Consider the following 25,486-nt stretch of genomic DNA (forward strand, 5'->3'; position numbering starts at 1 on the left):
GTGTTATAAGAGTCATCTTGTGTAAATTCAAGTTGGTTCCTACTCACCTACTGAAAACATAGGAGGATAAATCATAAAAACCAGGAATAAAGCAAAGAGACAGAGGCCCTGCTGGGATTTGAACCCAGGATCTCCTGTTTACTAGACAGGCGCTTTAACCAGCTAAGCCACAGAGCCAGATATGGTACCCTCTTCACTTACATCTTATTTAAGTATGATTTCACACACTTTAACTATAACAAAATTTGTAGCTTGTCTACCAGATGTTTCAGAAACAAAAAAGAATAGACATTGTCTCAGTCAAAACCAAAGAAGAATGTTCTTTGGAAGGATGAACATAGGGACTAGACTGAGATGACTGTCTCTTCTTGGATCATTGTTTCAGTGTGGACACCACTAGTCTCACTAGACTCTAAACTCTGGCAGCAAAGACAGGCCTTGGTTGAATTCAAAAGGAAAAATGAATGGACTTTCTAACCACCATTTTGCTTTAACCCCACCTGGGCTCTCCTCTATGGGTGTGGAAAAGGACATGTTACTGGTCAAAGACCAGCACTTATCTGACCCATGGTTGTCAAAAGAACTGTGAGGATACGTTTGCACCTGTGAGGTTGTGCTCAAGGATGGTGGTACTCTTTTCTCAACTTCAGAACTGTTGACAGCTGGTGGCTCACCACTGAGTTGGTCTCTGGGAACTGTCCTCAACAGAAGAGGCACCTTGCTCAAATTTACACCCACCATTAGGGGTGCTCAAATCCAAGACTGGTTGATGGAAGAGTATAAAGTCCTCCCCTCCTCTTATGGACATTTCTGAAGGGCCGTTCCAGGCTCAAATATCCCTGAGAAATCCGCTGGTGGCCTCTGTTAAACTACACCACTCTCGTCTTCTGCTTGTTTCCAATCCCACTTCCCTCACCCTCTCCCTCTCCTATTTGCTGATTCTAAGAGCATTTCCAGTAATACTGCACACAACCTCCATCTCTGTGTCTGTTTCCCATGGAATCGACCACGACCAAAGGCAAGTGACCGATGCCTACTTCGATCTCTAGAGGTCGAAGTAAGTCTGAACGTGGCCCGGACTCAGAAATCATTTACCACAGCAAGTACCCTGGTAAAATAAAAGTGATCAGAGTATTAATATTCTACCCTACAAACTTACAGACTTGTCGCCACAGAACTACAACGACGACAACAGGAAGATACCTACCAGTTGGTTCAGACGATGTATATAGATAAAACGTGCTCACGGACCAGAGGAATGATTTACGACAGTAAAAGCAAGTACCTGAAACGGGAGGTTAGAAACTAAACGAGACATGTAGCGGGTCAAAGACCATGATTCTCATTTCTAGGGAAATTTCTAGGGAAATCCAGACCACACAGACGCGCATACGTACTTACAAACGGAGCGTGAGGGCCTCTAGTCTGCACGCGGACCGATCGGCTTCTGAAAATGCCAGGACCCCAGCTCAGAAGGAGCCGAGCTGGGCAGAGGAGAGGCAGACGCCGCAGGAGAGCAGGGACCAGAGGACTCGGCGGCTCCCGCGGCCCCCGCGGACGCGCACCTGGAGGCAGGTGGGTCCGGCGCCGGCCGGAGAGGGCGCCCCTCCTCGGAGCTTTCCCGCGGTGCTCCTCAGCCTCGCGACCCGGTCAGTCCCGGCGTTTCTCCCGGGCCAGGTAACGGCCCTGACGCTGGACACCTCCTGCCTCCCACAGACCCCGCCCGGGTTTGCGGGGTCCTGGCTCTCCGCTCCGGGTCCCGGCGGGGTCAGAAGCTCCCGGAGACCACCGCGGCTCTGGTGCCCGCGCCGACGCCAGCCCCGCACTCGGGCGCCACCGCGCGTCCGGTGCGCCGCACTGCAGCTCCACGTCGGCGACGCTCCCGGGCGGACTCGGGGTGCGCGGCCGGGCTTGCAGGGTCCGGGGTCCCCAGGGTCCGGGCGGAGCTGACCTGCGGAGAACAGGCCCCAGGAGCGGGGAGGCACCCGGGGCCCGCTGCCGGGGGTTGGCCTGAATCTTCTCAGGTTTTCCTGGAAGAAGCATGATCCGTTGAGCCCGAATATGGGACTTTTCCCTCCCTTCTCCCCCATCTGTCCCTCCAGAGAGGAAGAACGCGGGGGATCAGAACGATTCTTTTTCCCAAGAGAAACCTGGGGATAGGATTGTTGTTCCTGTGTCCTTTCGGAAAAACAGCGCGCATCCTGGCCGGTTAGCTCAGTTGGTTAAGCGTGGTGCTAATAACGCCAAGGTCGCGGGTTCGATCCCCGTACGGGCCAAGCAGTGGGTGTTTTTTGCTCTACACCGGGAGCGAAGGCCGACTTCGGGCTTTACGGAGGAACCGATCTCTGAAGCCGTTTGCTCGGAGTCCTGATCCCCAGACGGACAAAGTCCAGGACCAGCCTGGGCTCCTAGCAGGGCACGATCGGCCCCAGAGACGAGGGACAACATACAGCGCTTGTCTTGCTTGGTTTTCCCGGGAAGAAATTGTTTTTGGGAGGGGGAAATTGTATTATTTGACAGTTACCTCTGAAAACCAGTTGTGGAATCACCCTTTATATCACTCCTGGGGCATTCCGCATTTCCCAGTTCAGTCTAGAAGAATTAAAAAAAAAAAAAAAAAAAAAAAAAGACTAAAAAGCGAGAAAAAAAAATCTTGCTTTAATAGTAAGAACGGCCAAGATCTTTGTTTTATTCGCTCTCACACTTTATCTGAAATAAAAGGGTTCAGTAACTCGAAACACAATTTTATTTTTTGCATAAGCAACTACATTGATGTGTTTCAAAAAGAAACTTTAAAGATAAATGGAGATGTTTCCCTTTCACCCTTATTCTTCATCAGCCCACTTCTCACCATCACATCCCAGGTAAGCTCTGTCCATAATTTCTCATTTAGCCTTACTAGTTTTCCTTAGGCGTGGACACATAAATATTTATATTATTTTTTCTTCTTTTTCACACAAAAGATTTACACATTGTTTTGCATTTGCACTTTTTTCTAGGTATATCTTGAGTATTTGTGATTGCACTTTGTACCTGGCACACTGTGAAAGTTAAAGCTTATTTTCAAATGACTTGGTCCTACCCCTGGTGAAGTACAGATGTCGCAACCACAGAGGCGCAGAAACCTCCAGGTTCCTAGAGCGGACCGGAAATGACGCCCGCGGCGGGAAGCCGAGCGTCGGGTGGGGGACCCGAGCGGTCCCTGTGCTCGCCGGCTCCCTGCGGCTGTGGGCTCCCGCGGAGTGCGAACCCGGCTCCCCAAAGCCGGAGGCGCCGCAGGACCGCCAAGGGCTTTGAGGCGGCCCGAGAAGGGCCAGGCTTCGGAGCCTGCCACCTGACGAAGGCGGGACGTGGGGGGACGCGTCCAGAAGCGTAGGTCTGCGACGAGAGCTGCCCCCGCGGCACTAAGGTTGGCTCCGGAGGCGCCCGGCTGCGGGGGAAGCAGTAGCCGCTTCTCCTCGGCCTTCAGGAGGGAACGGAGGGGATGGCTGTGCGGAGACAGCCCTCGGGCCCGGCTGCAGAAGGAGCTGGCCTGGCCGCTCCCCATCAGGCGAGGTCCACCCGGAGCAGCCTGGCCTTGCGGATGGCAGGACGTCCCTGTCGGTGCGTGTGGTTGGGGGGCGGGGGGGCACCGAGCGGTTCAGGAGCTGGCGCGGCGGGTGCAGGAGGATAACAGCACCTGCTCAGGTAGCCGCGTCTTCTGCAGAACCACCCTCTGGAGGGCAGAAGCGACGTGACTGTGTCGAGTGCACTGATGATTCTGCGCATCCTAAGTGTGAGATGTGTATTGTCGCAGGGCGAGCCCGTGGTCAGATGATAGCAGTCCATCGACCTCAACAGCCTGCCTCTACCCAGAAGTCATTAGAGATGAAAGTTCTTGAGCAGCGTTGATGTGCAGAGAGTGCTCCGCCGGATCCCCGAGTCCGTCTGGCCCTTGCTTCTGCGCGGGCGCTGTTCTGGGACACTGCCTCGTTCCTGATCGTAAAGGAAAAGCTCTCATTTCTTCACCTTGGAGAAGGATGTTAGCTCTGGGCTCATATTCCATCTCAAATTATGTTCAGGTACATCCTTGTAAACCGAGTTTGTCGAGAGTTTGTTTGTTTGTTTTATCATAAAAGGTGGTCGAAACTTGTCAGATGGTTTTTCTGCATCTATTAAGATGATCATGTGATTTTTACCCTTTGTTCAGTTCATGTGGTGTATCCCACTAATCCAGTCATCTCTGAGGTGTGTTGATGATGATGAATATCCCGGGAAACCTGGCAAGACTGTGTCCCAGATCTACCAGTTAACGGTGAGTCAAATTTTGTGTTCATTTAGGCTGCAGAAGCCTTTCAGTTTTTGATTTCTCAAAAAGGGAGTCCACGAATTGATGCTGAATTGGTGTGTTTGTGGGAATAAGGAGGTCCTTGGCTTCCTACACCATGTCTTGCTCTAGAAATAGCACTGGTCCCTTGTTCTCAGCTCCCCTCGCCCATCCACCCACTCTTGGAGTACGGCCCCAGTGCTCGTGGTGGCTGTCACACCCACTAGCACCATACTTCCAGTAACTGCTCCCTGAGAGTGTGGAGACCATCCTGGAAGCTTAACTAGTTCTGTGGCAAAGGAGCTCGAGCTCTTGACCATTCCAGTGTTGGAATGATTTATCGTTTTCTGAGCACTGGGGCCATCATTCTGTGATGCGTTCGTTGTTCAACAAATAGCGTGGTGTCCTTGGCAGTGGGGAAACAGACCAAGTCCTCAGGCCATTCCTGACTCCTGTTTCTCTCCTACCACACGTCTCATCTCATCACTAAGTCCAGTGGCTCTGCCTGCAAAGTCAGCCCAGTTTGAGACTTCCAATGCCCTCCTCAACCACAAACTGCTCCAAACCACCATCATCTCATATGGCCTCACTATTCCAGTAATTCCTGAGTTCCTTGCTTTACCTCGGGCCCCATAGTCTAATCATAACACAGCAACTGAGCGAATGCATAGAATTGTGAGTCCGATCTCCTGTTCCTTTGCTCCAGTGGTTTCTCAGAATAAACACCAGATTCTTTAATGTTACCTGATGGGTCTTACAAAATCTGGCCTCCGTCTCCTTTCTGACATCTAGTGCTCTCCTCTGTCGCTCCACCATGCTGGCCTTCTTGCTTGAAGCGATACATGATTGACTATGAAGTAGGGAAGTCAGTCATTGTCATACGTATCCACACAAGGTGAATAAGGTTTGGGCAGTGCACTTGGGTAAGCTTCCAACCCAAGCTTGGGCCTTGAAAGAGAGATTTATACTGGCAGATGAGAAGAGGGAAGCAAGAGGACCTAGTAGATGGGATCGAGCAAAGGCAGAGGGTTGTAGCACGCTAGGGATATCTCCATATGGTAGCCATGTTTGTTTGCAAACCAGTATTAGGCACCTGGAACAGTACAGGCATCACAGTAGGGGGTTGAGACTTACTTACTGAATGAACGAGAGATATTTGGATGGTATTAGTGGGCAGTGGGACAGAAGGTTTAGATGGCGCCCATTCAAGGAACACTTGCCTGTATAGGATTTGAGAAACAATATGGCGCATGTTTTTGGCAGAGAGGTTGAATTTTTGGAGGGAGTAGACAGAAATAAAGCTGGAAAGATAGGTCGAAGCGAGATTAAGGAAGGGCTTGGATGTCACTCAGAGGTTTACATTAGGTGTGCTCAGGGAGATGTTGGGGGGCTTCCAAGCAGGGGGAAACCAGATGAAGTGACTGTCAGTCTGGAGTCTGGAATGATGGCAATAGTGGCTGGAGCCCGGGAGAGACATGTTCCAGAACCTCAGGCTTAACACACTGTGGGCCTACAGTACATGTTAAATAAGGAATTGAATTGCAGAGGGGATATTGGGGCTAGAATGGGAGATTTAAGAAAGTTTCAGGAATGAGGGATCATTAAGAATTGTCTTTGAAGGATGAGGAGGAAATTTGGAGGGTCTGGGGACACACTTCCCCACGTCTTCCCTTTCCATCAGTGCTTTAAGTGGAAGAACCTGAACAGAGACATGATCCTCACCTGTCATGTCCTGGCCACCATCCTGGTGTACTCTTCCCTGGGTGGAAAGAGAACTGCCTGGAGAGGCCTGCGTCCTCATCCGTGCACCCTTCAAAGACCACAGGAGTCAGACGTGCTGGGAGCCCAAACACAAGCCCAGTGAGTCCCAGGATGAGCTGCAGCCTCAGGTACCTGCCGCCCCGGCCATTCCTTCCTGCTCCCTGGACACCTGGGCACCGGGAAAACTGGGGAGTGGACCCTTAAAAAGGATGAACTTCTCAGACTCTCTTGTCCTTCTTCCCTGATTCTAGCCTACTTTCTCCTGGGTAGAGTTTTCGCGGTCAGCGCCCTTCTGCTCTACTCTGCTTCAACTTTGTGTTGCTGACCTTCCCGCAGTTACTCCCTGAGACCCAGAAACAGTATGTTTCCTGTGCTGGTGTCTTCACTGTCACAGGCAAGGAGAGGCGGGAATGAACTCGGAAGGTCTTGGCTTTGGGTTAGGGTGGGATTTTCGCTTGATCTGCTTTTTAATCACTGTTCAGGAAAGTACAGAGGAAGAGGAAAGTCTAGGAGAAACACATCGTCTCAAAGGAGGCAGAAGGAAAGTGGGGGGCAGTAGCAATGGCCCGATTCTGGTTCATCGATCATGACCCTGCCGTGAAACCTTGGAGGACTGGCGGAGGCCAATCGGGAGACCTGCATCTCCCCTTTCTTGGGTCCACAGGTAATTTTGTGTTCCTCTCATTATTAATGCATACATGCAAATTTTGGAAGTGTCTCAGGGACCCAGTCCACCAAAAGTCACCTGTAAGTTTTCTTACTTCATGAATGTGTCCAGCTCTGTCCTGTTTCTAGTATCTGGTCAGTGATCATTGGATTCTGGTGAGGAAGGTGAGTTAACCTCCCAGGCAGTGGGTAAAGCTCATTTCTTTGATCTCCCTTTTTTTTTTTTTTTGTCTTAGAGTCTCAGACATGTGGAAGTTACATCCACAGCTGATTATCTAACTTTCTCCAATTCCTCTGTGGTTTCTGGGCATTGGTGGCCCTTACGATGTTTGCCCGCGACTTCTTCCTGTTGTCCAGTGACCTGTATTAGAAACTTTGTTCCTTCATGATTTCTTCCTGCAGTTCAGCTTTGCAGTATAAATCCTCCAATTGGTATTGAGAAGCAATCTCTCTGCACCAACTTGAACAAGGGGTTGAATGCAGAATATGGGAAAGAATTGTTTCCCTTTTTTGACAACAGGAAACAGAAGACCACATGTAGGACTGGTTACATAATTTGGGCGGCCCGGTGCGAAATGAAGGTGTGGAGTCTCCTGGTCGAAAATTATTAGCAATTTCAAGATGCTGACAGCAGAGCTTTAAAGCAAGCGTGAGCTCCTCCGAGTGCAGGCCCCGTGTTTGCTGCCCAAGTCGCACGTCCTGGAAGTGAGCTCGGACAGTGTGTTATGTGGTATGTGATAACAACCACGTGTGTGGGTGACCCACGCTGTAGTCTCTGGGCCCATTACACTCTTTAAAATGAGAGGTTGTCCTAGAATCATGAGTGTAGTTATTTTGTTAGGAGCCCTCTGTCTTCACAGTTCCCAGCATTTGGAAGCTGTTGGTGTTAAAATCTCGACCTCGCCACATGGATGCCATCTCATTGGAAGACACAGAGCTGGGCCTGGAACCACGCAGAAGGTGTGAGTGTGGTGCGGCAGACTCCACGCCCTAACTGGGGATTTCTCAGCCATTCACCCCAAAAACGGTGTCACTGATTTGGGAAGGCCCTGACTTCTTCCCCTTGTTCTGTTCATTTCTCTTTCTGGAGCCTTGGGCCACAGGTCTTTTTCGGGGCAGAGGAAGGGAAGGGGTAGCATTGTGTGTGCAGGGCTAGCAGAGAGGCGGCCTTGCCTTTCGGCTCCTGGATTACGCAGGTGCCTGTTCGCCGTTATCTCTGCTTCTCTGTGCTCGCTGGGGGCCTGCCTCACGGGGGTGTCTCCTTGTCCTAAACAAAGTCCTTTCCCCATCTGTGAAGTTTAGGTTTTAATAAAAACTCTCTTCCCTCTGGAAGTGTAACAGGTTGTTTATTCCCACGGCATCATTTCCACAACTGTTGCTGTGGAACACAGTGTTTGTGTTTGGGGGCGGGCCTTCCTCACTCTGGTAGCTGGTCGTCTGGTGTCACCAGAAGGGCAGCGTCTGTGGGGACCTACCTCTAGCAAACCGTTGCTGTGAGGGGACAGAGAGGAGGCCTAGAGAGCAAAGGGACACTGCCAAGCTGGAGGCGGTCTTGTGGGACATGTTGCCTTTGCACGGAGCGTATCCCACACAGGTGTTTGACTGATAAAGGTGTTGATGAGATGATACAGTTTTTAGAGAAGTGAGAAATGAATTCTAGACTATTTTAAAAGCTACAGAAATTAATCAGAAGTATTTTCACTAAGGTCAGCTTATAAAGGAAAAGAATTGTTTCCTTTTAAGGGGCAAAGGACAAATATTTACTGAGTACTTACTACTTACCAGGTGCCGTGCTAACACGGCAGTGTGTGTGTATGTCGTGTGCATGTGTGTCTGTCTCTGCATCTGCATGTGCGTGTGTGTCTGTGCATGTACATGTCTGCATGCGTGGGTGGGTGTGTGCATGTGTGTCCTTGTGTGCGTGTGTAATAAAGTTTTATTTTAAGTATTTCATCTTTTCTCTGTTGTTCTGCGTATATCTTCAGTGTAAAGAGCCAGAGGATTGAAATCTTGCCATTTGCAATGGTGTGGATAGAACTGGAGGGTGTTATACTCAGTGAAATAAGTCAGTCAGAGAAAGACAGTTGTCATATAATCTCACTCATACGTGGAATTTAAGAAACAAAATAGGGTCATGGAGGAAGGGAGGGGAAAATAAAATATGATGGAATCAGGGAGACAAACCATAAGAGACTCTTAATCATAGGAAACAAACTGAGGGTTGCTGGAGGGGATGGCAGTGGGGGGATGGGGTAACTGTGTGGTGGGCATTAAGGAGGGCACGTGACGTGATTCTCTGATGAGCCCTGGATATTACAGGAGACTGATGAATCACTGACCTCTGCCTCAGAAACGAATTTAGAAAAATCCAAAGGATTGTTTTTTTTTTCACTATTTCTGAATTTACTTTTCTCCTCTTTTTAATTATACAAGTATTATAGATGGTTGTTGTCAAAACACATAAAACACATCAATTTCCTGTTGAAAACAAAAGCTACCTGTTGGTCTCTCCCTCTATCCAGAAAGCCTGGTGGGAACGGAGAAACTTAGTTTTTTTTTTCCCCTCAGTGCTGCATTCCCAATATCAAGATGCAGGTTTAAAAAAAAAGTTTAAGGGATAAATGGGTAGCTATTGTTAATTATATATTAGATGAAAAATTAATCTGTAAAGGATTTTACAGGGCTTATACACCATGGGAAGGCACCTTGGTGGCCGTCAGAGAATTCTGCCTACCTCAACATACAACAGCAGAGGTTGGAGTTGAGTGGAAATTGCCAGTATCACTGACGATTGGAGGAATTTAATAAAATCAAGTGCCTCATACAACAGGTTCAGATCTTCCCAGTGGCAGAGATAGGTATGGGATCATAGTTTAGATCAGCTGGCTCTCTGGTGAGGAAAAGTGACAGAAGGAAATTCCTATAGGGATGGAACCTGGACATGGGTGCCATTGGCGTGACAGTCTGAACAATGTCACTTACTGACCCCTAGGAGACTGCTGTATTTTCTCATTAGCAAGTGTCAATTGGGTAAAATCTTTGCCACCTGGAGTCTCACTTAGGAAAAAAATAAGCCCTCCACTTCCACTTATCCTCTCTCTCTCCTTAATCCATGAGAAAGAAAAAAGATGACAAAACCCACCTTTGGTAGGAATGAGTCTTACCTCTCTGTGGAGACTGAATCTCTCTCAAACCAACTTATTTCTGACTGTGAAGATACAGATGAACTCCTTGGGAGGAACTCCCTTCCTTCTGCGCAGGAAGTCCAGGAAGGCCAGGAGCAAACATGAAGCTCAATGCTCAGACTGGAATTCAAGACAGCTCATGAAAACGACCCACTGAGCTGCCCTCAGGATCAGAGAACTTTCAAATGTGGAATCCCCATGTTTGATCTCAAAATATAGATGCAATTTAACTATCAGGACAAATTTTATCTTATTTTTAATCTGATTTTGGAGTCTCTGTTAAGGGCTGCTATAAAAGAAATGTGGGAGTTTCTTCTAAGGGCCTAGGGGACTAACCTATATGGTGACCAAGAGACTTCTTAATTCACCAGGCATGTAACTACTGTTCATGACATAAGGATTATTACCTCCATTTAACAAAGAAAGATATCAAGGCTCAGAGAGTCAATGGGAAAGTCAGGATTAGAACATTGGTTGTCAAGTTCCAAACTTCATAGTCTTTCAAATCATCTTGCCCCATACATTTTAGAGAGAACAGAATTTAGTAGTCTGGCTTTTCAATGGGGGAGAATATGGACATTCAATTATACAGTGTTGGCATGCAAAAGAATTAAACTGGACCACTTTCTAACACCATACACAGAAATAGACTCCAGATGGATGGAAGACCTAAATGTGAAACAGGAACCCATCAAAATCCTAGAGGAGAACACAGCCAGCAACCCCTTTGACCTTGGCTGTAACAACTTGCTAGACATGTCTCCAAAGGCAACGGAAACAAGGGCAAAAATGAACTACTGGGACATCATCAAGATAAAAGGCTTCTGCACAACAAAGGAAACCATTGACAAAACTAAAAGGTAACCTATGGTATGGGAGAAGATATTTACAAATGACATATTAGATAAAGGGCTACTATCCAAAATTTGTAAAGAACTTACCAAACCCAACATCCAAAAAACAAACTGTCCAGTTAAGAAATGGGCAGAAGACATGAACAGATATTTCTCCAAAGGAGATATCCAAGTAGCTAACAGACATGAAAAAAAAAAAAAATGCTCAGTATCAGTCCTCACCAGGGACATAAAAATCAAAACCACAATGAGATTACCACATCACACAGTCAGAATGGCCAAAATTAACAACTCAGGAAACAGATGTTGGCAAGGATGTGGAGAAAGGGTAACCCTTTTATGCTGCTGGTGGGAATGCAAGCTGGTGCAGCTGCTCTGGAAAACATAGGGAATTGCTCAAAAAGTTAAAAACTATCCTATCACCCAGCAATTGCACAACTAGGTATTTATCCAAAGGATACAAAGGGGCACAGGTACCCCAGTGTTTATAGTAACAATTTCCACAACAGCCAAACTATGGACAGATCCCAGATGTCCGTTGACAGATGAATGGATAGAGAAGCTGTGTGTCCATATAGGCTATGGAATACTACTCGGCCATCACAAAGAATAAAATCTTGCCATTTGCAAAATGCAACTAGAGGGTATAATGCTAAGTGAATAAGTTAGAGAAAGACAAATACCATATGATTTCACTCATATGTGGAATTTAAGAAACAAAATAGATGAACATAAGGGAAGGGAGGGAAAAATAAGAATCAAGAGGGAGGCAAACCATAAGAAATGCTGAACTCTAGGGGAAAAAAAAACGGTTGCTGGAGGGGAAGAGGGTGGGGGAATGCCCTAACGGAGTGATGGGCATTAAGGACACATGATGTAACAATAAGGAGCACTGGGTGTTATATACAATTGATGAATCACTGAACTCTATCTCTGAGACGAATACAGTATATGTTAATTAAATTGAATTTAAATGGAAAAAAAAAGTGTTGGGATCACCGGCAGTTCTCTGGAAATAAGGTGGAGTTGGATCTGTATCTCACATATTAAAACTCAGGAAAAATTTGGATAAATCAAAGACCTAAATACAAAAAAGAAATCCTGTACATTCTAGAAGAAAGCATGGCATTCCTCTGTCACTCTTTTTGACCTCCTAGCAGGGGAAAGGCATATCTAAGTCAGACATTGAACCAGAATGCCCCTCACTTGGGCCACAGACCCAAATCACTGCAAAGTTCTAGGGCAAATAACAAACTGGATCATTGGGGACATACCAGAACGCATTGGCTTAATTGATTCATATTTAAAGAGCCCCTCTAAATCCTTAAGAGAAAGACGTAACAACCCGATAGAAAAACGAGCACACAGAAAAGGAAATGCAGGTGGCTCATGAACTTAAAAAATGCTCAACAACACTAACCCGAGAAAGGCAAAATCAAGTGCACTGAGGGGCCGATTTCAGCTTTCAAAGCCCTCCTGTTCTGCGGGGAAGGGTTCACCCCTGCTCTCTGGGGCGAGCTGGAAGGGCAGCGCCCGAGAGCTCTGACGACCTTTGGAAACAGAAAGAATCCCGCGGCGGGTGGTGCTCGCTTCGCAGGGGCCGCAGGGAAGAGGGATTCTTCCCTGTGGCCTCAAGGGCAAGGCCCCCAGGCTTCCACCCCCTTGCAACTGCGGGGCCCGGAGTGAAATCTTATTAGAGGGGCTGTGCACGTGGGAGAGTTCTTAGGTTGGCAGTTCGATGGGGCCGGGGCCGAAAGCAGTTGGCGCAGGTACTATCTCCTTACTGCTTGGCAGAGCGAGCTAACGTTTCCTACCGCGTTCGCGGGGGACAGAAAAGCAGACGCGGGACCCGCCCCCAGGCTCTGCTGGAGGACGGCGCTTCCCCGAACCGGCTGCAGAGACGGAAACCTGCTCTACCGGGAGTGGGGTTCGAACCCACGCGGGCACACGCCCATTGGATCTTAAGTCCAACGCCTTAACCACTCGGCCATCCCGGTGGCTGGGCTCTTGCCCTCGGCAAGTACTTTTTTATTGGAACCAGTGTCTCGGCGCCGCGGCCGGAGAATCGGACGAGGAAGTCGTGATAGAGAAGACAGCACGCTTTCCCTGAACTCCGCTCGCGAGATCACCGCCTGTGTTGCAGAGAAACCGATGTTTTTTGTGTCTTTTGATACGAGAAGAAAAACGCGTGGGGGAGGGGCAGAGAGTGAGGAAGGTGCACCTGCTCCCTCTGTCGCCTGCAGGCGTGGCCCGGATTTTGCCGGAAGAAACCAGGGCTCCTGCTCTCGTCCACCTCCCCTGCAGACGCCCCCGAGCGCTGGAGGCTGTAGGGCTGTGCCCCAGGGGACAGAAAGTGAACACGAGCTCGCCCTGGGGAGACATTTGGAAATCCCTAGTGTTCACAGAGGCAGCCGGATTTTGTGACTTTGATTTTAATGACAAGACACTTCCAGCGACACCCAGTATGTCCACAAAGGAGCACAGTAAGCTCAATGCGGGCTGCAAAGACAGTAAGACCCCCATACCCCCCAACTCTGATATAGAGGGACCCCAAGAATCCAAATTCCATTCAGCACCCTCATCTAACTAACGTCATCTGTCTGCTGACTACCCTCAGTCAAGGGCACGAAAAGAGGTCCTGGGGAATTTAAGGAAATGAAAGCAGCTCCCAAATGGGACATATGGGGTCGCTGAAATTATATTCTGGCGCACAGGCTGCAATGTAATAAATTTATATAATAATACAGAACACCTCGTGTGTGACAGGGGCTCTCCAGTCGCTGAGGGAAGGCACCCCGGTATGAGGGGGTTATGTCAGGGGTATAAGACAAGCAGAGGGTCTGAAGATAGCTCTTCCCAGAATGTCAGTTGATGTGGAAGTCCATCCTTCATGCTGAATGTTCAGACCGACTGAGTCCCCATCCAGATCTTTCTCTTTGCCTCATAAATTCCCGGGCAAGGAATGACCTGAGTATGTGCTCGGTGGTCCCGCTCTGGGTTCTGTCTCTGGCCAGATCAACGTTCAACTCCTAGAAAGGAGACATCGCCTGGACGAGTCCTGTACCTCCCAAGCCCTGAAGGAAACCCAGATCCCTCAGTGCTGGGGTGAGAACTGGGCGGGGGACGGGACTGGATGTCACTGCAGGCTTCCACACAAGACAGATCAGAGAGAGACTCCATCAGGTATGGACACACACAGAGCTTTCCAAAATATCCCAGTCCTGCTGTTCTGCACAGGGGCTACACAGCAGAATCAGTGATTCAGTCTAATTCTTAGGTGTGAAAGTAAAAAATAAAGCTACTTGAAGTATATGTGGGAGAATATCATCATGTGCTGTGAGCAGAGAAGAAGTTTTATTTATTATTATTTATTTATTTATTTGAGGAAAACCTTTAAAAACTTCAAGAGCACAAACAACAAAGAAATATATTCTAGCATTTGCTTCCATTAAAATGAAAAATATGTAAAATAAAGGACATAATAGAAACATAGATAAATGTGATATCATGGGAGAATATATTTAAATTGTCCCCAGATAGGTGGGGGGGATGAAGAGAGAGAAGATATCATAGCAAGAAGCCATGACAAGCAGCGAGATCACAAGGACATGGGCCAAGGATAGGACAAGCAATTTAGGGGAGAGAGATCTAGGAAGACCAACAAATCTTGTGCAAAAATCTCCAAAATCATTTATCACCACAGAAATAATAGGTAAAAAGAGATGATACTCTACCACCATTTGATTGGCAAGAGTAAAAACTGAGTAAAACCCGCTATCGTAGGACTGGGAAGGAAAGAACACCCATAGCCTACTGGAGGGGTTTGACATCGAGGGATGTCGTCCTGGAGAACTTACACAAGTGAAAAATGTCTCCGTGAAGCACGGAGCCATTCTGCTCCTGCTTCTGGATCTTTCCCCGCCCTCCCCACCCCTCAGATCCCGCCGTGACAGGGCACATGGAAGGATGTCAGCCACGGCACTGGGTGTGGCCTTGTGAAATTGGAGGGAACTTTGATTTTCATTATTGGGCAGTGTACATGCATGCACATTTATGCTGTGGTGATAGTTTGCAACCTTGGAGCAACACGGATGGAACTGAAAATCCTAGCGCTGTTGCAGGAGAGCTCTGCATGCCGAGGACGCCTCCCTCCACCCGTGAATCCCTTCACCTGTGACCCCTGGCCGGGGTCGGAGTTGCCCTGTCCCGGACACAGCCAGGATGGCAGACACACATCCGTGAATAACCATTTTCTGACCCTCGCTGTCACCACAGGACCTTGGTCCCTGACAGAAAGGAAAGAGAAGCGATGGGCCTGACAGGTTTTAGCTTGGTGCCTAGTGGCAGTTTTTAGGCTCCGGTCCCCCCTCCTTGTGATTTAAGGCACATTGCGGGGGTTGGGGGTTCTGAACAAATGCAGAACCTTAGGTTTGGACCCATCCTAACCAGGTGGGACACAGGGCTCCCAGGGAAAGTGTTACCTGAACTTGGAAGAAAAAGTTTTCTTAATGGAGCAGCAGATAATTCATCCACACCGTCGCCCGCACTGTCGTAGAACGGACACCTCCACGCTGGCTCCGTGTCGCTAAAGAGATTTCCGGCCAGAGTGCTGACAGCCGGCTCAGCCTTTCTCGCCGTTTATGGTAAAATGGGAGATGAGAGCTTTAAGCTAAGGGAAGAACAGTTAAATACCAATGAGCCCAAGCTGAAAGGGCTTGAAAGAGAAAGCTGTTTCTTACTCCCCGCTGCTGCAGATGAAAACCAACACCAAATCAGGCAAATGTTAAGTCCAGAGCCCCGCCAGCAGCCAAAGGTGTGATTGAAAAATCTTTTGTTGGCAAGGCCAGGTGAGCTAAGGTGGTCTCTCAGCAGAACAACAAACCTCTAAGGGTCTTCAGGACATGTCCTACGTGTCCCATTCACAAACCCACAAAATCTGGGGGTGCGCCCCGCCAGCAGCTGTATCGGAAGCCAAGGTAGACAAGGGACTCCTGTTCCCAGGTTTGCAAACGCAGTTTTTGTTTAATACGGAGGTTGGAACACTTTTTCTTGAGGGGGCCGGATGGCAAATATTTTAGGCTTGTCTGTCGACATGACTCACATCTGCTGCTGCATCAGGAAAGCAGCCACAGAAAATATGAGAAAGTAAGTGTGGCTGTGTTCCCAGAAAACTTTATAAAAACGGGCAGCTGGCCAGATGTGGCCTGGGGTCATCGTCTGCCGACTCCAGGTCTAAAGGAATCCACTCCAGCAATGTTCATGACATCGCAGGGGTGTCAGGAGCATGGTGACTGAACGCTGACGGTGCGGACTCAAAAAGCCAGAGGACAGCACGAAACGAGCAAAGTTTGGGACAAAGTCTCAGTAAAAGAAATGCCGTATGAACAGGACGGATGAGTGGGACGGAGCAGCCAGGAGTCCGGAGGACAGTTCCCAGCCAGCACAACTGAGTTGCAGTCAAGTGGCATCCTGTGCCCACTGGCCTCTGGAACTGCTGGGACTCGGTGTGTCCCCTGATTTTGTTCTCTTTGAACGGGAGTGTGGATGGTGTTTAGCCTCTGCCTCCGATGCCGGTCTGTGAAGACGGGGGACTTGGACCTTCAGTCCACAGATATTCCACTTACGAAGAATCTGGCTTGAGCTTTCCCACCTGAGGAACTTCACCTGAGCCTTCCCCTAATTTGGATGACGCCATCCTGGATTTCACAAAGGAATCCGACTGAGAGGGAGGGAGTGTATTTTTGCCTGTGGAGGAGACAGCATCATCGGAGGTCAAAAGTTAGGGGGCATAGGGGTCAAATCCAGGGTCTTATTTCTCCCATGGGTCACCCACAGAGTTGGAAGGGCAGGCTCCTGGCTGGTCCTAAGGGTCTCAGTGCCAAGCAATTTGGGCTTCTCAGTGCAGTTCTTGTTCCACAGAGGGAGTGTTCTTCTTTGGTTCTGACTGGAGTCTAGGTTCACTTTCTTGCTAAATCCTAAAGAAATTGCTGAAATAAGAACACAGATTAAAGTGTGAAATTTTAAAACAATAAGTGAGATAGAAGAACAGACTGTGAGGCTCTGTGGCTTAGTTGGTTAAAGCACCTGTCTAGTAAACAGGAGATCCTGGGTTCAAATCCCAGCAGGGCCTTTCCGAAACTTTGTGGTTTTATGCAAACTTGGGGTTATAGCTTATTGAAGCCAAAGATGGCCAGTCTACCTGTCTGAGGCACTTTGTAAAGGAGCTGGAGAATTAGTCCCATGAATTAGCAAAGTCTATGCTATGAACTAGACGAGCTATAGTTTCTTAATTTTAAACTTTTGTAGCTACGCTCCACATTTCCTAAGAAACGTGCAGTCTCCCTTCACATTTTGTTTTGAATATAATTCGAAGAGAAGGCAAAAAAGAGATAAAATGTGCATATTGTATAAATTGAGTGCTGTGATAACAATCTCTCCTTCTCCCATGATTCTGCATTCTCTAAGACGTCCTTGAATATTTTGAAAAATAGAGCCACGTGTTGGAATCTTGAAGGAGTAAGAACGCTTAGTGCTGAAATATACAGAAAGGAAACTCATGGGAAAACAAGAAAGTTGTAACAAGAGACAGGAGTCGAGTGAGTCCTGAAGGACTCAGATGAAAAGAAACGGCTGGAAAAAATCGTCAAACCCTAGAATAAAGTGTTAATGCTTTAGTGGATCTTTATCTTTTGATATTCTAGGGTGTGTCTTCAAGTGTTACCATAGTCTACAAACGTACCCTCTCACCCTCAGTGACCTGCACATTTCTTGTCAAGCAGAGGGTGGCCTTCTTCTCAGCTTCCCCCTCCTCCCTGTAAGGAACACTGAACTTGGATGATTGTTCCCTTTGTGATCTTCTTGGAGAAGAACTTGTTACACTACTTGTGGTCCCAGTGCAAAATGAGAACGCCGGACTTTTTGTTCATAAGTTCTGAGATTTCCAACCAGCCACCGCAGAGCATTGAATCAAGGGTCTGGCCTGGGACAAATGCCCAGGTTGGGAACCAGGAAGCCAGTCGTCTCTGGGAGTGCAATATTTTTTTGCCCAAAGACTGGATTTTAAAGGACACCTGAAAGTGGAATGGAATCCCAGGCGATGGTCCATGACCGAGTACTTGCAGAGAGCTTGAAGAAGGTACTGATGCGGGAATGTTACACTCTACAAACAAAACCTGTGAAAATACACTTGGTTGAAGATTTTTCTTTCCAACACTATATTTCTCGCTCATGTTCTTTCCTCAAATAACTCTTCCTTCTAAGTCCCAGTAAATGTCACCTGGCCTTGGCTCTAGGGCACACACCTTGTCCCTATTCCTGGGACTCTGTAACTTGGGTTCGATTCCACACAGCAAGTCATTGTTGTTTCATGGGTAGGTTTGACTGGGATGCTGGCGTGAAAGGTGTCCAGGAAACGCGCGATCTAATTGTGAAAGGGAAGGAAAAGCTAACCCGCCGCCGGGGGCGGGGGGGGTGTGTTTCCGCCCGGTTTCGAACCGGGGACCTTTCGCGTGTGAGGCGAACGTGATGACCACTACACTACGGAAACCCTCCTGCGCGCCCCTGCACTCTGGACGCGCACTCCTTCCGCAGGCACCGGCGCTGGTTCCTGCAACCGCGGGGGGCTGTTACCGACTCCACCGCAGCTGCGGCAGCAAACGGGCCCCAAAGGAGCAGCGCGCCCGGGCTAGGAGCTCTCCAGCTCCCAGGTGTGTTAAGGGCTGAAGCTCTGCGCGCCTTCTGCTCAAACCGCGGCCGGCACCAGAATGCTTTCCCAAATCCCACAAACAGAAACCACTTTCTTTTCTAACATAGGTATTTATTTATGTTTTGATTGTTTTGTTTTGAAGAGCTGCTTCCGATTCACAGCAAAACGGAGCACAAAGTACAGACATTTGCTGGGAGTCCTTATCATGAAAGGCAGTTGGATTTTGTTGACTGCTTTTTCTACATCTTTTGGTCTGGTCATGTACTTTTTCTCGCTTAGCCTGTTGGTTTGATTTTCGGTGTTGAACCAGCCTTGCACACCTGGAATCAATTCCACTGGGCCATGGGATACTCTTTTTATACGCTGCTGGATGAGATTTGCTCTTATGTTGCTGAGGATTTTTATATCTGTGTTCGTAAGAGACGATGGTCTTTAGTCATCTTTTCCTGTAATGTCTGTTTGATATTGGCATTAGGGTAACGCTGGCCCCATAGAGTAAGTTTTGAAGCATTCCCTCTGCTTCTGCCTTTTGAAAGAGATCATAGAGAATTGGTATAATTTCTTCCTTAAATGTTTGGCAGAATTCACCGTGAACTTTTCTGCACCTGAAATTTCTGTTTTGGAATGTTATTAGTTTTTGATTCTATTATTTAAATACATATAGGCCTGTTCAGATTATTGCTTCTTGTGTGAGTTTCGGCAAATTTTGTCTTCACAATGTCAGCTGGTCCATTTCATCTAGGTTATCCATAACGTGGGCATAAAGGTTGTTCATATCAGTCATTTATTATCCTTTTAATATGCATGGGATCTGTAGTGCTGTCCCCTCTTCCAATTCTGATATCACTAATTTGTGTCCTCTCCTCTTCACTTTTTAGGGATAATTTCACAGGATGCAGACGTCTGGATTGGTGGGTTTTTCTCTCAACACTAAACACTTCATTTCCCTTGCTTGCCTGGTTTCTGAAAAGTTTCACCTTTGATCCTCTGTAGGTAATTGTTTTCCCTCTAGCAGCTCTCAGCAATTCTTTTTTCTTTATCTTCCTTATTCTGTAGTTTGAAAATGATGCATCTGCGTGTAATTTTTTGGCATTTTTCCTGGTTGGTGCTCTGTGGGCTTCCTGGGTCTGTAATTTGGTGTCTGACATTCATCTGGGAAATTTCTTCAGTCATTGTTGTTTCAAATATTTTTTTCTGTTCTTTCTGTTTAAATATCGTTTCTGTTCCATTATGCCTATGTAATGTCTTTTATATATCACTGTTCTTGGATATTCTGTTCTCTTTTCTTTGGTCTTTCCCACTTTGCTTCTCAGTTTCAGGAGTTTCTATTGAGATGTTCTCGCGCTCAGAGGTTCTTTGCTTGGCCATGTCCGATCTGCCAATAAGCCCATCTGAGATGCTTCTCATTTCTGTAACAGTGCTTTTGACCTCCAGCATTCTTTTTGACCCTTTTGTAGCATTTCCCTCTCTCTGCTTCTATTGCCCCCCTGTTCTTGCCTGTTGTCTACTTTATCCATGAGCTCCTAACATAGTTATCATAGTTGTTTTAAATTCAGGGTCTCATAATTGCAACATCTCTGCTTTATCTGAGTATGGTCTGATGCTTACCCTGTCTCTCCAGACTGCGTTTTCACTTTCTCTGGCTCATGTTTGATTTCTATCCTGTGTGAAGGACCCTCTTGATTGTCCTGTGGGACACCCCCCCCCCCCAGGGGTCCTCAGACCCAGCCTACCTGCATCGTTACTGGGAAGTACAAAGTCTGCTTCTGGTGAAGGGGTCTTATAATGTGCTGCTCTTATAGGCACAGTCTAGTTACTTGGCTGGTCTTGAGCACCAACAGCCCCCACCCCCATGCCCTTCCTCCTGAAAACTTACTGAATCCAGAAACCATAAATTAAATATTTATTACTAAACAACATAGATGGGCAGATACGTAGTGCTCAGAAACCACTAAGGGTCTCATTGTAACTCATCCATTTAATTAATGCACTCCATAGTTATGCCAAGGGTCATTAATTTAGAGGTAAGAATGATTGAGACTCACCCAAGCAATGCACATATCTTCGATAAAACTGAACTGGACGACTTCTTGTTTCCCATCCTGCACATCAACTGTTTAGAAGTTGTCGCTCCTGTCCTCGGAATGACAAAATAGCTAAACAAACTGAAAATTAATAACTTTTCTTAGCTCCGTCAAAGAACTGCGGTCAACAGGGTCAACCGCATTGGGAGGCATCCCAGCTCACTGTTGTGGAAACCACCCCGGAACCAGTATGAGGGAGGAAGAGGTCAACCAGGAGTTGCTGGAGGTTTCCTGTGGACAAGCATGAAGTCAAAAACCAGAAGCAGCCACTCCTACAGAAGCCCCCACACTTGTATGACTTTTACCCTTGGGAGTCCTACCAGGTTCTCCCAGTGAAGACTGGAGAACAAAATCCCTTCCCACACTCTCCCCCCACCCCTCCTGGGAGGGCAATAATGACCATTTAAATATACCCTCAAAGCCGTCATTCTCCCTAACAAGGCCTGTGCGTGGGGAAGACTGTCCGCCAGAACCCAACAGACCTGAGGGGTGGGTACTCCCAGCCCCTTCTGTGCCCACCCATGGGGGGAAGTGGGAGGCCTGTTGACCTCAGTTCCTTTCACCAGCACTCGTGTTTGGCTTTCAGAAAAGTGACAAGTCATGCTGAAAGACAAAAACACAAGTTTTAGAGACAGAGAACGCCCGAGAGTTAGATTCTTAGGGGAAATTTTTGGAGTCATCAGACCAGGAAATGATTAATGTACCAAGAGCTTTCAGGGAAGGGAACATTTTTCTTTCCCCTCTTAGGGTCCCTGGCTGGGTGTGGAAATGAGACTCAGAGACAGATGAACGGGAGGAACACACACACATTTATGTACGTTTTACAGGGCGTGGACCTTCCTGAGGAAGGCAGACTCAAAGATGAGGCTAAAGTCGAGGGCTTTTATGGTGGTTTGATGAAGGAGGTGGGAAGGCCTTGCCTGGAGGGGAGCCGGGATAAGAATGCTGGTGGCCTTCTCCTCAGAAACCATCCAAGCACCAAGAGTGGAGTCAAATATTGAAAGCATTGAGAGAAACAGCTACGTGTGTGGAATCTATTACAATGACACTACCCTTCAAGGTGCAGGAGAAAAAGACTTTCTCAGAAGAACAAGAGTAGAAGGAGTACATTGTCATAGACAGGCCTTGAAAGATTGAATAGAAGTACCTCGCAGAGGGTGCCGACGACGAAATCCTGCAGGAATGATGGAAGAACACCGCAAAAGGAATCCAGGAAGGAGATTGTGTCTAGATACCTGGTGGGCAGCCTCCTTGGTCTCCCAAGGCCTCCAGCTCCCGGAGAGAGGGGCAAGGGCCTTGTGGGCCTCAGGGAGCAGGGGCTGGGTTACAAGATAAGCTGCTGAGGCTCATCCCTAGATGGCAAATGCCAGGCCCCCATATCTTGTGGTCCTGGGTCACCTGGAGTGGGGGGCTGGATCTGTGTTGCTGGGGATCCCTCTTGTGCACGGGAATCCCTCAGCTTTCTCCTGTTCCTGCACACGTTCCTCTCTTGTCCTTAGGGGACGGTGGTACCGGATTTCCTTCCAGCCCACATGGGGGAGGGGCTCCTTTCCCGCGGGTCTCTCCCAGACACCCAGGAGGTATAAGTGTTAATAAACTTGTGTTTTTCTTTTGCTGCTCTCTTGTGACAGAGTTTCCAGCCAAGGGCTTCCAAGGGTAGAGAGAAAATGATTTTCCCTCCCCTTCCTCAGTAACGGACACCCTGAGTGCCCTGGGGCTCTGCCCACAGGTCTTCGGTGAAGGCGGAAAGACCCTTGCAAAGGCAGGTGCAGGAGCTGGTGATGGAGCAGAGGAAGGCGCGCAGGGTCAGCGGGTGCCGGGGGCCGGAGGGCACTGGCCGTGGGCACCGGCCGTAGGTACGGCCTTGGCTCCAAGCCCAAGGCAGAGGCAGAAACCGCAGGAGCCGCGCGGTCCGCTCCCCAGACCCCTCTATCCCAGTCGCTCCGGGGGTCGGGAAGCCGGACTTCTTCGCGCCTCCTAGCCCGCTGGGGTGCGGGGGCCGGGCGCAGAGCGGCTCCCGGAGGTTCCCGCCGACTTCCAGGAGGAGGCGGTCCTGCGGAGGCCAAGGCTGGAGAGGGAAGTGAAAGAGGTGTGAATCAAACTGGCAAGGGTCTGATCCTTCCCATGATAAATAATAAGAGTAAGTCCAGTCTCAGTGGAGCAGAGTGGCGCAGCGGAAGCGTGCTGGGCCCATAACCCAGAGGTCGATGGATCGAAACCATCCTCTGCTAAGTGCTTTTGATTTCCCTGCGTCTGGACGGGGAGATGGCCTCTTTGAAAGGAAGTGCAGGCCATTTAATAAAATCCAACACTGACGCTGTATCTGATTTCTAGGAATGTGTGATATTTTCCACCTCTCTCCCCAAATGATTGTATAATTCCCTTTTTGCTCATTTCAAAGGGGAGGCAAATCTTATCCCTGGAAGAGAGAAAGGGAAGGTGACAAACTCCATGTTTGTTCCAGTGGTCTTCTAAAAGGTTTCCTCATAAATTTAAATTACTCCAACGAATGTAACTGCTAGCATATGGTAAAATTTGGACATGAAGAAAGAGTCCTGTTAGCGATTGGATTTTGTCCATTGGAAACTAAAAGCTCTAACGATTTGATATGCATCAGCATTCTCTAAAATATATATTTGGTGAAAAAAGTAGGACAGAGAAAGGCAAATACCATATGAGTTCATTTGAATGTGGAATCTAGCAGAAAAACAAACAAAAGAGCTCATAGATACAGAGAACCAGTTGGTGGCTGTGGAGGCAGAAGATGGCAAAAGGCAAGAACCAGGGTTCAAAGGTACAAAGTTTTCGTTACAAGAGAAGTAAGTCCTGGGGAGGTAATGTACATCATGGTGACTGTCCTAAATAATACTGATTTGCAGATTTGAAAGTTGATAAGGGAGGAGATCTGAAAAGTTCTCATCACAAGTAAAAAAAAAATTGTAACTATGTTACCAGATTTATTGTGATCATTTTACAATACATATATCAAATTATTATGTTGTACACCTGAAAGTAATGTTATGTATTAATTATACCTCAATTTAAAAAATATGGCATGCTTTTATTGAACAGTTGAAAAACGTTCACGAATTCTTCTTTCTCTTTTAAAAGCATTTCTATTCTGTAACTGTCACAGAATTAGGTCCCCAAATGTTGCATTTATATGCTTAAAGGCTGTGATTAATTACCCTATCATACTAGTCTAAAGCAGAAAAACATAAAAATTGAGATTTTTTAGTCATTTCAAGTGTTTTTAATTCTATTTTAAGTGTTTTTCTTCTGGTTTGAGTTGTCTTTGCGATCAATAAAAAGTGATTGTATATTTTTTCATAAGTATTCAGTATATGAAAAAGAAAATTGTATTGGAACTTAATAAAAGGGTTGGGATTCCCCCATTCAGGTCACGGGTCTGTGGATGCCAATTTCTAGGGGCTGGAAAGGAAAGGGTTTGGTAAAGTCAGGGGAATGATCAGGACATGGATAAAAGTCTCAGATCAAGGTCCCACCGAGACTTGAACTCGGATCGCTGAATTCAGAGTCCAGAGTGCTGACCATTACACCATGGGGCCCACCTGCCAGGTCACCCTCTCTGATTCATAAAGGGCAGAGTTTTTCCTCCCCAAGCCCCCACCCCCGCCGGCTGAAAGGTGCTCAGAAGCGCGCCGCGTTTTCCTGCTCTGGGGCGCTGTGGACCGGCACCTGTCGCGCACCTTCTGCACCAGAGTGTCACGCAGAGCCCCGACTCCACACGTCAGGCGCGCCCCCGCCAGCCCCGAATTCCCGCCCTCGCGGGGTGGGAAGTGGTTCTCGCCGCAGAACAGGAGAGGCCGTGACGGAGACCGACCGTCCCCGAGGTGCGGGCCCCGGGACGGGGGTTTCGTCGTGTTCCGCACCTCAGGCTCACGGCCGCCCTGAGGTGGGACACCACTGTCGCTCCTTTACTGGGGACACACCTGGGGCAGAGCCCTGGGGTCCTCACGCTGCTTCCTCAGACTCTGCTCCTTCCACCAACGACCGTCCTAACTGCGGAGGCGGCGGAGCCCGCGGACCGCCCGAGGGAGGGTCTCAGCAAAGCCCGGGGGGGGGGGGTCTGTTCGCGCAAGGACTGGGGCGGGAGGAGGGTCGCGGGGGCACCTGGGTGGGGGGGATACCCGTGTGTGGCGGGGGGCACTGGGGGCCGGGGGAGGAGGATCCCCGCGGCCCTGGCGCACCTCGGGTCGCGGGGAGGGGCCCTCGGGAGCGCTCCCGCAGCAGCGCCCAGCCTCGCGTCCTCCGCCCGGACGGAAAGCGCGCGCAGGGGAGGCCCCCGAACTCCCGTCCAGGCCCGGCGCCAGCTGCCGCGCGCGTCGCCCGCACTCGCCTGGGCGCCCCCTGTCAAACCCGCGCGGCCCGCGGGAATGCGCGTGTGTGTGCGGAGGGGCGCGTCTCGCAGAACGCGGGGTGCCGTCCGGCCCCGGCGCGCGAGGGAGCTACCTGGGTCTCCCGCGACAGCACTCGGCGTGCGAGCGAGCGAGGGCCGCGGCCACTTCCTCCGCGCGCGGGGCTGCACGTGCCCTTCCAGGAGCCTGTGGCAGCGGGACCGCGGGGGGCGGGGGGTAATGCAGTTTCCGGCCTGCGCGGGGCGGGGCTGCTGCCCCCTGGTCTCGGGGCTCGGAGCCGCGCTTCGAGGGCGGCGCGCCCCCTGGCGGACGTGGAGCGTAACGCGCAGCCAAGAGAAGCGAAAGGAAACAGCCCGCAACACCGCAGACGCGGGCAGCCCACCCCGACAACGCGGACTCCCCCTGCAAAAGCCAGGCCTCGCTCGGGAGCCCCTTGCAGCGGGAGTTCTGCAGGGTGGCAATTACTGCACAGTTGGGTCTGTTCTGGAAAGCCAGGCTGGGAATCTTCCTCAAGCTACGACAGGTGGAGGATGGTCAAGGTCGGTC

General features: G+C 48.9%; 3 long non-coding RNA genes and 7 other non-coding genes across 23 annotated transcripts in view; 4 read left to right on the forward strand and 6 right to left on the reverse strand.

Moving 5' to 3' along the window:
• Nucleotides 1-1,861, reverse strand: part of LOC101692929 — a 49,295-nt gene extending 47,434 nt beyond the window's left edge. For 4 of the 5 annotated variants that reach the window (XR_001177588.2, XR_001177592.2, XR_001177587.2 and 1 more), the window contains exon 1: nt 1,398-1,861. This is a non-coding gene — a long non-coding RNA (uncharacterized LOC101692929). The remainder of the gene's footprint in view (nt 1-1,397) is intronic. The other variant, XR_001177590.2, reaches the window with a different exon arrangement.
• Nucleotides 104-177, reverse strand: TRNAT-AGU. Its single transcript has one exon. It is a non-coding gene; the product is annotated as a tRNA-Thr (tRNA).
• Nucleotides 1,862-2,203: 342 nt separating the features above from the next.
• TRNAI-AAU lies at nt 2,204-2,276 on the forward strand. The gene has a single exon. It is a non-coding gene; the product is annotated as a tRNA-Ile (tRNA).
• An 883-nt stretch (nt 2,277-3,159) lies between these two features.
• LOC106004563 lies at nt 3,160-8,060 on the forward strand. Of its 6 annotated transcripts, XR_006607403.1 has the most exons (7): nt 3,160-3,603; nt 3,797-4,061; nt 4,190-4,294; nt 5,099-5,201; nt 5,988-6,195; nt 6,319-6,731; nt 7,254-8,060. It is a non-coding gene; the product is annotated as an uncharacterized LOC106004563 (long non-coding RNA). The 6 variants fall into 6 exon arrangements; XR_006607402.1 differs by having other exon boundaries at nt 4,190-5,201; XR_006607401.1 differs by having other exon boundaries at nt 5,099-6,195.
• Nucleotides 8,061-12,686: 4,626 nt separating this feature from the next.
• Nucleotides 12,687-12,769, reverse strand: TRNAL-UAA. The gene has a single exon. It is a non-coding gene; the product is annotated as a tRNA-Leu (tRNA).
• A 1,497-nt stretch (nt 12,770-14,266) lies between these two features.
• On the reverse strand, nt 14,267-25,256 carry LOC106004565. 5 transcript variants are annotated; one of them, XR_001177601.2, is made up of 4 exons: nt 25,035-25,256; nt 20,523-22,629; nt 16,606-16,759; nt 14,267-16,517 (listed from the first exon to the last, which is right to left on the reverse strand). It is a non-coding gene; the product is annotated as an uncharacterized LOC106004565 (long non-coding RNA). The 5 variants fall into 5 exon arrangements; XR_001177599.2 differs by having other exon boundaries at nt 14,267-16,759; nt 20,523-21,164; nt 21,709-22,629; nt 25,035-25,254; XR_001177598.2 differs by having other exon boundaries at nt 14,267-16,759; nt 20,523-20,792; nt 21,044-22,629; nt 25,035-25,253.
• TRNAT-AGU lies at nt 16,829-16,902 on the forward strand. The gene has a single exon. It is a non-coding gene; the product is annotated as a tRNA-Thr (tRNA).
• TRNAV-CAC lies at nt 18,246-18,318 on the reverse strand. The gene has a single exon. It is a non-coding gene; the product is annotated as a tRNA-Val (tRNA).
• TRNAM-CAU lies at nt 22,721-22,792 on the forward strand. The gene has a single exon. It is a non-coding gene; the product is annotated as a tRNA-Met (tRNA).
• On the reverse strand, nt 24,059-24,130 carry TRNAQ-CUG. The gene has a single exon. It is a non-coding gene; the product is annotated as a tRNA-Gln (tRNA).
• Nucleotides 25,257-25,486: the final 230 nt, after the last annotated feature.

This window comes from Mustela putorius, unplaced genomic scaffold (assembly GCF_011764305.1).
Source record: "Mustela putorius furo isolate JIRA1106 unplaced genomic scaffold, ASM1176430v1.1 tig00000594_pilon_pilon_pilon, whole genome shotgun sequence".
NCBI lineage: Eukaryota > Metazoa > Chordata > Mammalia > Carnivora > Mustelidae > Mustela > Mustela putorius.